General features: G+C 42.1%; 8 non-coding genes across 8 annotated transcripts; 3 read left to right on the top strand and 5 right to left on the bottom strand.

Moving 5' to 3' along the window:
• The first annotated feature begins 4,328 nt into the window (after positions 1–4,328).
• trnas-uga (transfer RNA serine (anticodon UGA)) lies at positions 4,329–4,410 on the top strand. Its single transcript has one exon. It is a non-coding gene; the product is annotated as a tRNA-Ser (tRNA).
• Positions 4,411–5,964: 1,554 nt separating this feature from the next.
• On the top strand, positions 5,965–6,036 carry trnap-cgg (transfer RNA proline (anticodon CGG)). Its single transcript has one exon. It is a non-coding gene; the product is annotated as a tRNA-Pro (tRNA).
• Positions 6,037–7,474: 1,438 nt separating this feature from the next.
• On the bottom strand, positions 7,475–7,556 carry trnas-aga (transfer RNA serine (anticodon AGA)). Its single transcript has one exon. It is a non-coding gene; the product is annotated as a tRNA-Ser (tRNA).
• Positions 7,557–8,110: 554 nt separating this feature from the next.
• trnal-uaa (transfer RNA leucine (anticodon UAA)) lies at positions 8,111–8,221 on the bottom strand. The gene is made up of 2 exons: positions 8,184–8,221; positions 8,111–8,156 (listed from the first exon to the last, which is right to left on the bottom strand). It is a non-coding gene; the product is annotated as a tRNA-Leu (tRNA).
• Positions 8,222–8,989: 768 nt separating this feature from the next.
• On the bottom strand, positions 8,990–9,061 carry trnar-ucu (transfer RNA arginine (anticodon UCU)). The gene has a single exon. It is a non-coding gene; the product is annotated as a tRNA-Arg (tRNA).
• A 1,480-nt stretch (positions 9,062–10,541) lies between these two features.
• Positions 10,542–10,613, bottom strand: trnam-cau (transfer RNA methionine (anticodon CAU)). Its single transcript has one exon. It is a non-coding gene; the product is annotated as a tRNA-Met (tRNA).
• A 650-nt stretch (positions 10,614–11,263) lies between these two features.
• Positions 11,264–11,336, bottom strand: trnak-cuu (transfer RNA lysine (anticodon CUU)). The gene has a single exon. It is a non-coding gene; the product is annotated as a tRNA-Lys (tRNA).
• Positions 11,337–12,468: 1,132 nt separating this feature from the next.
• trnaw-cca (transfer RNA tryptophan (anticodon CCA)) lies at positions 12,469–12,540 on the top strand. The gene has a single exon. It is a non-coding gene; the product is annotated as a tRNA-Trp (tRNA).
• The last annotated feature ends 88 nt before the right edge of the window (positions 12,541–12,628 follow it).

Below are 12,628 nucleotides of genomic sequence, written 5' to 3'. Positions count from 1 at the left end.
TTAGGGGAGTGTTGCTGCAGCTGATCTGACCAAATCTGTTCAAAATCTTTGCTTTTTTTTTTGTTTTCTTTTGTTTTCCAACCAATTCCAACCAAAATGATTTTAATTTTTGTTATTCATTGACACAGCACCAACAAAGAGCATGTACTACTTTCTGAACACACGTCTGTGCTTCGGTTCAGGGAAAGTTGATGACAAATTCAGCTGCTTTTAAGAAATTTATCAAAACTGGTTAACTCCATCCAGGACAACCCCAAAGAGAAGCACTTGTACAAAAGGACGTCATCAGTCTTTCTAATTGAAATGATCAGTGATGCATTCTAAGATGTCTTTGTCAGTCAGCACTGCCCCAACAAGTAGCACTTTCTGAATTCAACAGCCAGGTCAGTGCTCAAGTTAAGGTAACATTTGTGACTTTCAAATTACTTTCTAACATTTGTGACTTTCAAATTACTTTCTTAACCCCCACCACCCAAAAATTGATAGAACCTCATCTGCTTGTGATTGGCTTTTGAAATCACCAACATTACCCCAACTAATAGCACTTACTGCTCTCAGAATACAAGTTGGTGCTTCAGTTCGGGAAATGTTCATGACAAATTCACGAATTTAGCTGTTTTAAAGAAATCTATCAAAACTTTAATTCCATCCAGGACAACCCCAAAGAGAAGCACTTATGCACAAAGACTTCATCAATGCCTCTGATTGGAGTGATCCGAGTTAGATCTGAAGAAAACATGGCTCCAAGAATTAATGTCATTTTTGTGAATTAACCCTGAAAGGGGAAAAAGAGAGCAAAGAGAATAGAAGTCACATTAAGCTTTCATTTTTACCTCACATGATCTCCTCCAAAGAGTCTTTGCAGCCACTTCCCAGTTGTGTTGCAGTTCCAATGGACTCCCTTTCAGGCTTTTACCTGAATTTATCTTATACCTGAATGAAACCACTCCCACAGCTCCCTGTCTACTTAGTTTGGGCGGTTTCAATGGTCTTGGTAATGGTTTGTAATGAAGAACACATTTAGTCCATCAGGAAGACAACAATCCTCTTAAATTCATGAGGACCGTTAGCATATGGTGAGAGGACAGCTAACTCTGGTGATTAATGTTGCTGCAGCTGATCTGAACTTATCTTTTCAAAATGGCATCTTTGTTGTTGTTTTTATTCCAACCAAAACTTTTTCCCACCAAATTGTTAAATAAATCTCTGTCCTGGTTAATCCTTGGGCTGAATGAAAAACATTTCAAATCACAAACTCTGCCCCAACAAATAGCACTTACTGCTCTGAAAACACAAGTCTGTTCTTCAGTTGCAGAAATGTTGATGACAAATTCATAGATTTAGCTGATCTCAAGAAATCATTAAAAACGGGTCAAATTTCCACCAGAGCAACCTCAAAGAATTAGAATTAGAATGTTTTTATTGCCATAATACACAACGTATAACAAACTTCAGACAACTCTGTGGTACAAAATATAATTATAAAATAAGAAAGATAAAAGATGAAGTAAAAAATAAAATGTATGAATATATTTACAAAAGGAGCCAGTAAGAATATATGTACAGTTGAGAATTAGCATGACTGTAGATAACGGTGGAAATAAATAAAAAAGTAAAAAAACAAAAAGTAGCTATTCCTGAATTTAACAGTTAAGGTAACATAAGGTAAGAAGAAAGAAAGGACACATTGACAGAACCACTGTGCTTCATACCAGGACACAGCAGCGTGAATCATGAATCATCATGAATCATGTTCGGGAAATGTTTATGACAAATTCATGACTTTGGCTGATTTCAAAAAATAAATATAAATAAATAAAACATTCTGTCCAAATTGCAAACAGGACAACCCCAAAGAGAAACACTCATGCAGAAAGGAATCAATAGTGTCTCTGACTGATGTGATCTGAGTTAGAAGACATTGATTGTTTACTTCTTTATTGTCTTTGTCAGTTAATGCTGCCCCAACAAGCAGCATTTACTGAATCCAAGTGAATCAAGTCAACAAACACGTTGGATAATTAATTGTGACTCTGAACTTTTTTCCAGTGTGTTGAATAAATGTGTTGTCCTCCTTCAGCAGGAAGTTTCTGTGGGCTTGGTAACAGTTTGAAGAACAGAATGATCAGACAACGATCCTCTTAAATTCATGAGGACTGTTAGCATATGATGAGAGGACTGTTAACTGCAGTGATTAGAGATTAGGGTTGTGTTGTTGTAGCTGATCTCAAGAAATCTATTTAAAATAGCAAATCATCTTTTTTTTTTTACTGAATTTCTGAGCAGGTCACCCCAAAGAAAAGCATTTATGTAGAAAGTTAACAAGCAGCTGTGTTGTGTTAGAAACACCAAACATGTCCAGAAAAGACAAACTGTTCTGTGTATTTCCCTGAAGAGTTGCCAGACTGGAACTGGGGAACTGGGGACCTCTTGACCTGCAGTCAAATGGCCACGCCGTTGATGTGACATTATGTTACGGCTTCAGCTGGCGTCTTCACTGTGGCAAGTGTCTTGTCAAGATCCTTCAAGTAACACAACCAGACAGCAAACTTCACACAGCTCCATGGTGTAATTGTTAGCACTCTAAATCTGTAATTCATATAACAGCGGGCGTTGTGCACCATGCAGGGAATCTACCTCAGTGGTAGAGTGCATGCTTTGCATGTATGAGGCCCCGCGGTCCCTGTAATCTCCAGCGTTGATAATGAAGCATGGGAAGTCTTTATCTCATTGGATCGGTTTACAGCAGAGTGTGAAGCAGCAGTGGAGCAGTGGAAGAGTGCTGGGCCCAAAACCCACCTCTGCTGAGGCAGTGATACAAATAACAAACTACATTCTACATTGATCAACTTGCTGATTACTGCCACTACATGTTGATGTTATGACAGTTGCACTGCCCCTTTCCTCCACTTTGGTTTCACCAGAGCCATTAAATATGGTATAACCTGTAATACATAACTGTCCAACCACGAAAGGACTCGAACCCTCAGTCTTCTGATCCGAAGTCATAAGCCTTGTCCATTAGCGCCTGGCCATTGTGACTCTTACCAAAGTTTGTCTCCTGTGAAAAGCAGTCAATCACCAAATTTCCATCTGCTCAACACAGCAACAGTCTGAAGAGCTGCTGCTTTTGATATATCGCCAGTCAGCAAATAGCAAATCGAATCGAGCAAATCCTCCTGTGGTTGTACGAGCAGTTTGGTGATCTTCTGTAGGATGGCGACCTGTTTCTTCTGGATCGCTGTCTCCTCTTCTTCCTATAGTCTGGGAAAAAAACTGCTAAAGCTACCACACCATGCAGGGGATGTAGCTCAGTGGGAGAGCGCATGCTTTGAGGCTGCGGGTTCAATCCCCGGCATCTCCAGCATGGAACACAGGGTCTGTGTGCGTTCATATAAAAAGGGCTGTTTACAGGGACCTTTAGATTTTCAGTCCAACATTCTCCCAACTGAGCCATTTCAGGTGGAAGTTTGTTTCACAGAACGTGTCAGGAGGGACACGTCACAGGCTCCAGTGGCGCAATCGGTCAGCGTGCGGTACTTATATGACAGTAACCTGCAGAGTGATGCTGAGGTTGTGAGTTCAAGCCTCACCTGCAGCAGCTGATTGAGCTTTTGGAAGAAAGTTGGTATCTTGTTGAAAAAAAAGATTGCCATCATGACATCAAAGACTCCTCCCAATTTTTCTCATGAGATACGGCAACAAGAGAAGGCCAAAATAAGGAGCTTAAAATTCCAATACCAGTTAGTCATTAATGTCCTGAATGTGCTGTGTGTAAATAATGAGGTTCATCAAAACAAAGTCAGAACCAGAGCTCAGGCTGTTGGTACACAAACAAAGAAAGGCATACTTGTGGATTCACAAGATTATATCAGGATCTGACCTTTTCCTGTTCCATCAGTAACCATCAAAGGAGATGCTGATTCTGTGATGTCACAAAGGTTCTAATGACATCAAAGAGATCAAAGACTCCTCCCACTTTTTTGTCATGACCTTCACAGTAGAGTGCACTCTGTTAATGAAGCTCAAAAGACAATCATGGTCCTGCCAGATACCTTTGAGTTCTGCAGACAGAAGCAACAACAAAACTGGAACTATTTGGACTGAACCTGGTTTGTCTGTATTACTTCCAATGTAGGCTTGGAGGTCTACCAGGTCCAATTCTCTTCAGATGTCCCCAAACACACGCTTCCCCTCCAGGTTTGTCATCTCCAGGATAATTCCCTCAAAAAGAGTTGGAAGCTGTGCTTCCTCACAACAAGAAGGTGCTGTTTCCTTTGGGGAGGAAACTATCTAGGCTGGAAAATGCTGAGTAACCTGTGTGTGTGGTTGTTGTGGCCGAGTGGTTAAGGCGATGGACTTGAAATCCATTGGGGTTTCCCCGCGCAGGTTCAAATCCTGCCAACAACGGTCTGTTGTTGTCACAACACGTGGTTCTTTCATGCTTCTTCTTTTTGCTGCCACAGTCCTGGTCATATTGGATGAACTGTTGGAGTTACTGCCTTCACTCCTGACGTCCAGCACAAGAATCATGCTACATGTTAGGAGAAATGACACTTCCTGTCTGAATACCCAAAGAACAACTTCAATCTCCTCCTTAAAGTTGCATCCTCATTCTGATCACCTGGCTCCTAACCCTAACCCAACTAATTTTTCCTCAATATTCCAACCAGGACAACCCTGGTTGAGAAGATGTTGTTGAATCATCAATGTCTCTGATTGAAATGATTTTCAAATTGCTCCTAAACCTCCCATTGTGTTTGTCAGTCAGCACTGCCCCAACAAGTAGCACTTACTGAAATCAACAGTCAAGTTAGTGCTCAAGGTAAGGTAACATTTGTGACTTTTAGATTACTTTCTTAACTCCCACCACCCCAAAATTGATAGAACCTGCTGTCCTTGTGATTGACTTCTGAAATCACCAACATTAACCCAACTAATAGCACTTACTGCTTTCAGAATACAAGTTGGTGCTTCAGTTCGGGAAATATTGATGACTCATTCAGCTGATCTGAAGAAAACTGTTGTTTTTTCTTTTAATTCCATCCAGGAAAACCCCAAAGAGAAGCACTGATACAAAAGGCATCAGTGTTTCTAATTGAAACGATCAGTATTGTATTCTAAGAAGATGTGGTTGTCTTTGTAAGTCAGCGCTGCCCCAACAAGTAGCACTTACTGAATTCAACAGTCAAGTCAGTGCTCAAATTAAGGTGACTTTCAAATTACTTTCTTAACCCTCACCCCCCATATCATTGATAGCAGTTGCGGTTGGGTGATTGATGAAGAAGGAATGGCATTGCTCATCATTTTTGTCCCAATTCCAACCAGGACAACCCCAAAGAGAAGCACTTATGCACAAAGACTTCATCAGTGTCTCTGATTGGAGTGATCCGGGTTATTAGCTCACACATGATCTCCCCCAAAGAGATCATGAAAAGAAAAGTCTTGCAGCCACTTCCCTGTTGTGTCTGAATGAAATCACTCCCACCTGTCTACGTTGTTGAGACGGTTTCAGTGGTCTTGGTAATTGTTCATATCAGGAACAGACAACGATCCTCTTAAATTCATGTGGTCCTTTAGCATATGGTGAGACGGCAGCTAACTGTGGTGGTAAGAAAAAGAACTGGTTTTAATTCCATCCAGGACAACCCCAAAGAGAAAACATGGTTTTCTTCAGATTTAATTCATGTTACATTCTGGAACAGAATTAATGTTACATAACACAATCCCGCAATTTTTTTCTCAATATTTCAACTGGGACAACAAGAGAAGATTTTGTGCAGAAGAGCATCATCTGTGTCTCTGATTGAAATGATCAGAGTTAGATTCTAAGAAGAAATGGCTCCCAAACCTCCCGTTGTGTTTTTCAGTCAGCACTGCCCCAACAAGTAGCACTTACTGAAATCAACAGTGTGCTCCCTGTGGTTCCCTCAGATCCAGGACCTTTAAGTCATTGCAGCTAATGGCTCGTTGGTCTAGGGGTATGATTCTCGCTTCGGGTGTGAGAGGTCCCGGGTTCAAATCCCGGACGAGCCCTTAGTGTTATATTGCCAATATCTTCCCAAAGTTTGTCTCCTGTGAAAAGCGGTCACCACACCACACAGTGATGAGCAGGAACTCCACTGAGAGCAAAGCACTGCTGGGGTTTGAATGCAACATTTTCTGTTTACAAGACAAGACTTATTGATACTAATACATACTAAGCCAGCAGCCTGCACATTGAGCTAATTCCGCTGTGCTAACATGCTAGCGTGCGCAGCTCACTTGGGAGAGCGTTAGACTGAAGCTGTAAAGGCCCCTGGTTTTTGGCATCAGAGGTGGAGTTAAGTAGAGATGAAAGAAAAGCAGCTTATGTCAGAAGTGGGATTTGAACCCACACCTCCTGGGGAGACTGCAACCTGTAGCTGTAGAGTGGACAAACAGGAATTTTAGTGTTTCACTGGTAAGATTCAGGTTCCACCGAGATTTGAACTCTTCTGCAGCTACAGAAGAGGAAGTAGAAGGCAGAGGGCTGGACGCCAGTGTGGATGTGCTGGGGGCATGAAGGACCTCCAGCACTGTGGGATCATCTTCCTCCATGTCATCCTAACTCAGATCACACCAGTCAGAGACACTATTGATTCCTTTCTGCATGAGTGTTTCTCTTTGGGGTTGTCCTGTTTGGAATTTTGACAAAATATTTTATTTGTTTCTTGAGATCAGCTAAATTCACAAATTTGCCATCAACATTTCCTGAACTGAAGCACAGACTTGTGATGTGAGATGTGGTTGGAATTGAAACTTTCTGCTGAGTCTTTCTTGAGTCTGTTACCTCACACCACTGAGCCATCCTGACACGTGTGTCCAGCTGCCAGTCTCTGGTGAGGAAACAGAAAAGTTAATGCTAGCTTTGATAGGACAGTGTCAGCTCAGAGTGCAAAGCTTGGCAGTGGTGGGATTCGAACGCACGCCTCTGAAGAGACTATAGCCTAAATCCAGCGCCTTGGACCGCTCAGTCACACTACCAGATGTCATGCCTAGCTTGCCTGCAATAATGCCACATGTTTCTGACCCCTGAAAGTTGCATCGAAATGTTTGGAGCAGAGAATGGCAGAAAGATGTCCTTGAAACGTCCTGGACACACAAACAATCAGCGTGCAGCATCAAACCTCACAAACTCTCAAGTCCAGCTTCTTTGTATCTTGGTGTATAGTGATGGGATGGTTCTATATTCCCACAGTGAGTTTGTGAGGTTGGATATGACCTTTCACATCTGCATGAACACATGCCACAGTTCATATCTGCAAGTGGAACTAAAGGTGTGTCCCTCTGCCTGCCCTGATAATGGTAACTGATCATCAGTGAGTGCTCTCATCCTTTTAGATGAGTCCGGACAAAAGCACTCAGCTGTGTCATATTTTAAGGCTGTGCAGATTACACAGATTCTCAAATATGCTTGGGAACATGTGAAACTTGGTCCGTGAAAACAACTAACCATTGTTGGCAGGATTTGAACCTGCGCGGGGAAACCCCAAAGGATTTCTAGTCCATCGCCTTAACCACTCGGCCACAACAACAACACACAGCAACGCTCCCAGCACAGCTTCCAACTCTTTTTCCCAGAGTCCATCGAGGGAATTATACTGGAGATGACAAACCTGGAGGGGAAGCGTGTGTTTGGGGACATCTGGAGAGAATTGGACCTGGTAGACCTCCAAACCTACCTGGGTCTGAAAAGGCTGACTGTGATGTTTCTCATTTCAGCCCAGCTGGTGTTGGTATCGTCTGTCACTGTAACTTTTGTTCACAGGGAGATGAAAAGTGCCTGACTTAGTGGATTGGTTTTCATTGACAAGAAACAAACTGGCAGTGGTGGGATTTCTTACCGGAGCTCAGGTAAGAACTCTACAATTGTCTTTTCTCTTTTTGCACATTAAACTGTTAAACTTAAGTTCACAACATCTAACTCAGCCTGTACAGATGATTCAGTAACAGCCAAGTTATATTTAGTCCAACAACTGCTGTCCATTTCTACCACAGGGAGCCACAGGCTTTAGAGTTTTCAGTCCTAACCCTTGATTGGCAAGCAATCATATTCCCATTTTATGCAGATTTTTCATCCACAAAAAGTTGTCAGGAGTGGGGTTCGAACCCACGCCTCCATTCAGAGACCAGAATTCCCCGCTTCACAGGAAGTAGCGTAACTTAAGTCTGGCGCCTTAGACCACTCGGCCATCCTGACGTGTCCAGCTGCCAGTCTCTGATGAGGAAACAGAAAAGTTAATGCTAGCTCATCCTTTCTTTATGGACTACAAAGATCTGACATCCAAAAATTCAAAAACACCCACAAATAATCATTCCTGTATTACAACTTTTACCTGAGTTGAGCAGATGGAAATTCACTAACATCACTAACATCATTGGCTGGATCTCATATCAATCAGATATTTCTTTATTTGGACCATGTGCTTTGACCATCAGGGGACAGTTTGTTCTGTCACATTGCTCACAATATTTAAACAAAAAGCCCCATATGTATTCCAAAGCAGCCCAATTTCCATCTTGTGAAACCCAATTTCATCAAAAGAAGCCCAATCTGGCAACAAATTAGAGCAGTTTAAACAGAATTATCACATAATTTGTCCCTCACCTGTCTCTGTGACACAATTATCAATGTGTTCGGCTGTTCACTGAAAGGATGGTGGTTTGAGCCCACCCAGGGACGTGCTTTGTCTTATCCACTGGAACTTTAGTCGACACATGGAAGATTTGATCTGGAGAAGGTGTATGACCGGGTTCACAGGGATGTTCTGGAGTATGGAGCCATCCCATCACCATATGACAATAAGCTTCCCTTTCCCCGAGACAACTACAGGGTGTAACAGATGTACAGCTGTGGTGAGGACGGGTTACAGGTCTGTAGCTGGAGGACTTTGGCACCATCGGCCTGATTTTGGGATCTCAGGAAGGAAAACAAACGTAAAGTTAAATTGTAGACACACAAGTAAACTGCAATGGCCGGGAATCTAACCCGGGTCAACTGCTTAGAAGGCAGCTATGCTCACCACTATACCACCATTGCATGGAAATTGCCAAAATCACAGCCCTTTTGTATGACTCAGAGTTTATTGAACCTCCTACCTGGAACACCCTGCAGGTGCATGATAACATATTTATGTCATGGGGTCAGTAAAGAAAGGCATTTTCCCTGACTGGGAATTGAACTCAGGCTGCACAACCATTTTTATGGACTGAATTTCCATCAAAGGCTCACATACTGAATTAGAACGCTGTCAGTGGAAAGAATAGTTTAGCTCTGACTTTTGATTGCACATCCGGTGCCAGTAGATGCATCTGTGAGGGTGCATCTGTGCATCAATGTTCTAATATGTTTATGACGCCACCGTAAACATTACTGTCTTAGTGTATGATAAATGTGGTGGGAAACATGTTGAACTCAAAGCATCTCATAAACGCGGTGTGTAACATTTTGAATGCCATTAAAGTCTTGCTGCTAATGGCTCGTTGGTCTAGGATGATTCTTGCTGAGGGTGAGAGAGGTCACAATCACAAGTCCCTGACTGCCCTGGTTCTTACTGAGGTCTGTCTTCTGTAAAAAGAGGTCAGTCACCACATGTCTTTCTGCTAAACACAGCACCAACCACTAAAATACAGTTTCTCTTCTAAAGGTAAAGTTTTTAATTCAGGAATTGATGTTTTTGAATGTCAGATCTTTGTAGTGGATTCGAATCCTGCCTGTCCATGTTGGTCCTTCTTCAACATTCTCTAAATATCCTTGGAACCTGTTTAAGGTTAATTCAAAGTTTATCTGGACCGACTGTATCTGCTTTCAAAGCTGTTGTCAGATCTTTCTGTTTTTTCTACACAACTCAAATACCAGTTAGTCAGCAAACTATGATGAGCCAAGTCCACTGTGACAACTAACAAAAGATTTTCTTTAGCATAAAATAAACTGTCACATTAATGTCCTGAATGTGCTGTGTGTATATAATGAGGTTCATCAAAACAAAGTCAGAACCAGAGCTCAGGCTGTTGGTACACAAACAAAGAAAGGCATACTTTATATGCCTATTATATATTCTGTGATGTCACAAAGGTTCTAATGACATCACAGAGATCAAAGACTCCTCCCACTTTTTCTCATGACCTCCACCATAGAGTGCTGCCTGCTGCAATAATGCTGCCTTTAATAGAAGTTTAGAATGATGAATGAATACATTTTGATGAAAATTTGAAATGTCTGTTTTTATGTTTATCACTTGTTAGGATCCCTGTTAGCTGTCACTGAGGAAGCAGCTACTCGTGAGAGGAGGAGGCAGACTCAGCACTAAAACTATTGAAATCTGCTTTAATTCCACTGCTAAGGAAAACTGCTGGGAGTTAAAAAAAGCAAGGTTAATACTGAAGTATGTTTTCAAGACTGAAGATGTCCCCTCTTCAGCTAGTGCAGCTTCAGTATGGCATTGTTACTATTGTAACTATGTCATCTTGAAATACAACAACTTTGGATAGTGAACAGCTAGCTGTTGCTAAAAAGCTGTTAGCAGAGGATGGTTTCGATCCATCGACCTCTGGGTTATGGGCCCAGCACGCTTCCGCTGCGCCACTCTGCTGTACACCACCCCAGATGGGACTGCTATTCCAACCTTACAGCAGTAGAGGTGAAAGAAAATCTGTCCTTTCACACAGTGAAGGTTCCAATGTGAAACCTTAACCTGTAGACAACCTGTTTTGTCCACTCCACACGTGTGAGCAAGTGCAAACTCTGAGCCTCCATGTGATCTTATCAGATCGTGGTCATTGTGTATTGGAATGACTGGACTCACTTTGATGGGCAAATTTTTCAGCTTCTGTCGTCAGAATGGCTGAGCGTTCTAAGGTGCTGTGTTCAGTCCTCGCAGTTCAATCCTCGTTGGTGGTTGCGTTAGTCTTTCCATGTTGCAACAACAACATACATACAAACATAAATGTTAGTGAGTGTTATTTTCACATTTGTTTTTACTTCTTCTACGATACAGATACAGATGGTTTCAGAGAACAACTGCAGAGATGACCCTTCCAAACCCACGCCTCCAGAGGAGACTGCGACCTGAACACAGTGCCTTGGACCGCTCGGCCATCCTGACTGTTTTTGTCAACCAGTGGAGCCCCCTGCTGGTCATTGGATAGACTGCAGGTGGAAGTCTCAGTACTTTTTAACCTGCTCATAACCAGGCAGTGTTCTGCTGGGTAAGTCTGGGTCTAAAAAAAAGAAACTACTTATCGCCCAACGTGGGGCTCGAACCCACGACCCTGAGATTAAGAGTCTCATGCTCTACCGACTGAGCTAGCCGGGCTGCTAAAGCTGCAGAAAATGATCCTAAAAATTCCCAAAAAATACAGACTGTTTATTTTTATTTTGTTAGTGTGGGTTCGTACATCACAAATCCGGCCACGTCTGAGTTAGCACAACTAGTTTCATTATAAATTCTGATGGCCACCAAAACAAAAATCACAGATTCAAATTAAATCAGATTCATTCATATATATTGCCAAATCTTAACAAAGTTGAATCACACTGAATAACAAAAGGTCGTTGTCTCGTTGGAGGGGATCATCGGCATAGTGAAAATTAGTTCCACAACTGAATCATTTGGGCAAAAGTTGAACAATATGGAGACTTTACTTGGGACGGTTGTCATTGGAAGCTTGTTCACATTGTGAAGCTTTTAAATGTAATTTATTTTACTGAGGACAAAAGAAAAAGACAGATTGTAAAACATGGACAGTCTGAGATTGCTTGGACATCCTGACTGCACAAAAGAGAGACATTTCAGGATTCCTGATCCAACAAACATTTGGCTCCTCGCCCAGTTTGGTTCTTTCTTCGGTCGGCAGAACTCAAAGTTATCTGGCATGGCCATGATTGTCTTTGGAGCTTCATTAACAGTGTGCACACATCACAGAATTGTTTTTTTTGCTACACTCTGGTGCAAAGTTTATTCAGTTCATTCCAGGAGTTATCCACAGACTGCCAGATGCTCCACCTGAGGCTTGAACTCACAACCTCAGCATCTCTCTGCAGGTTCCTGTCCACCATCCTTTCAGTTAGCAGCCAAACACACTGGCTCATTGCCCCACAGAGACTTAATGACCAGCAGCTGTAGTTACACTATTTAAACCTCAGATAGTTTCATGTTGGTTCAAATCGATAAGATATTTGACTCTAGCAGTCATTGTTGGTCGATGTATGCTGGATAAGAGAAAGTAGATTAAACACAGCACGTCTCTCAGTGGGCTCCAAAAGACCACTGAGCCATCCTGACATGTGTGTCCAGCTGCCAGTCTCTGATGAGGAACTGCAAAAAATCCTCCAAAAAATTGACAAAAAACACAGACTGTTATGTGTATTTCCTTCTTCAAATCTTTATTTTGGTCATTTAATATGTTTTGCTGCGTTTCAACTCCTACAGTTGTGCACTTCTGAGAGACTCTGTGGCGCAATGGTAGCGCGTCTGACTCCAGATCAGAAGGTTGCGTGTTCAGATCACGTCAGGGTCAGATCATCTGTTTGCACTTTTGGTAAACGCTCACATACTCTGTGGTGCAGCAGGACGTGTTTTTCTGATGATCCATTTAATTTCTTCAC

Source organism: Echeneis naucrates, chromosome 2, assembly GCF_900963305.1.
Source record: "Echeneis naucrates chromosome 2, fEcheNa1.1, whole genome shotgun sequence".
Taxonomy (NCBI): domain Eukaryota; kingdom Metazoa; phylum Chordata; class Actinopteri; order Carangiformes; family Echeneidae; genus Echeneis; species Echeneis naucrates.
Note: the sequence above shows the minus strand (reverse complement) of the source record. Positions and strands in the feature narration are given on the sequence as shown.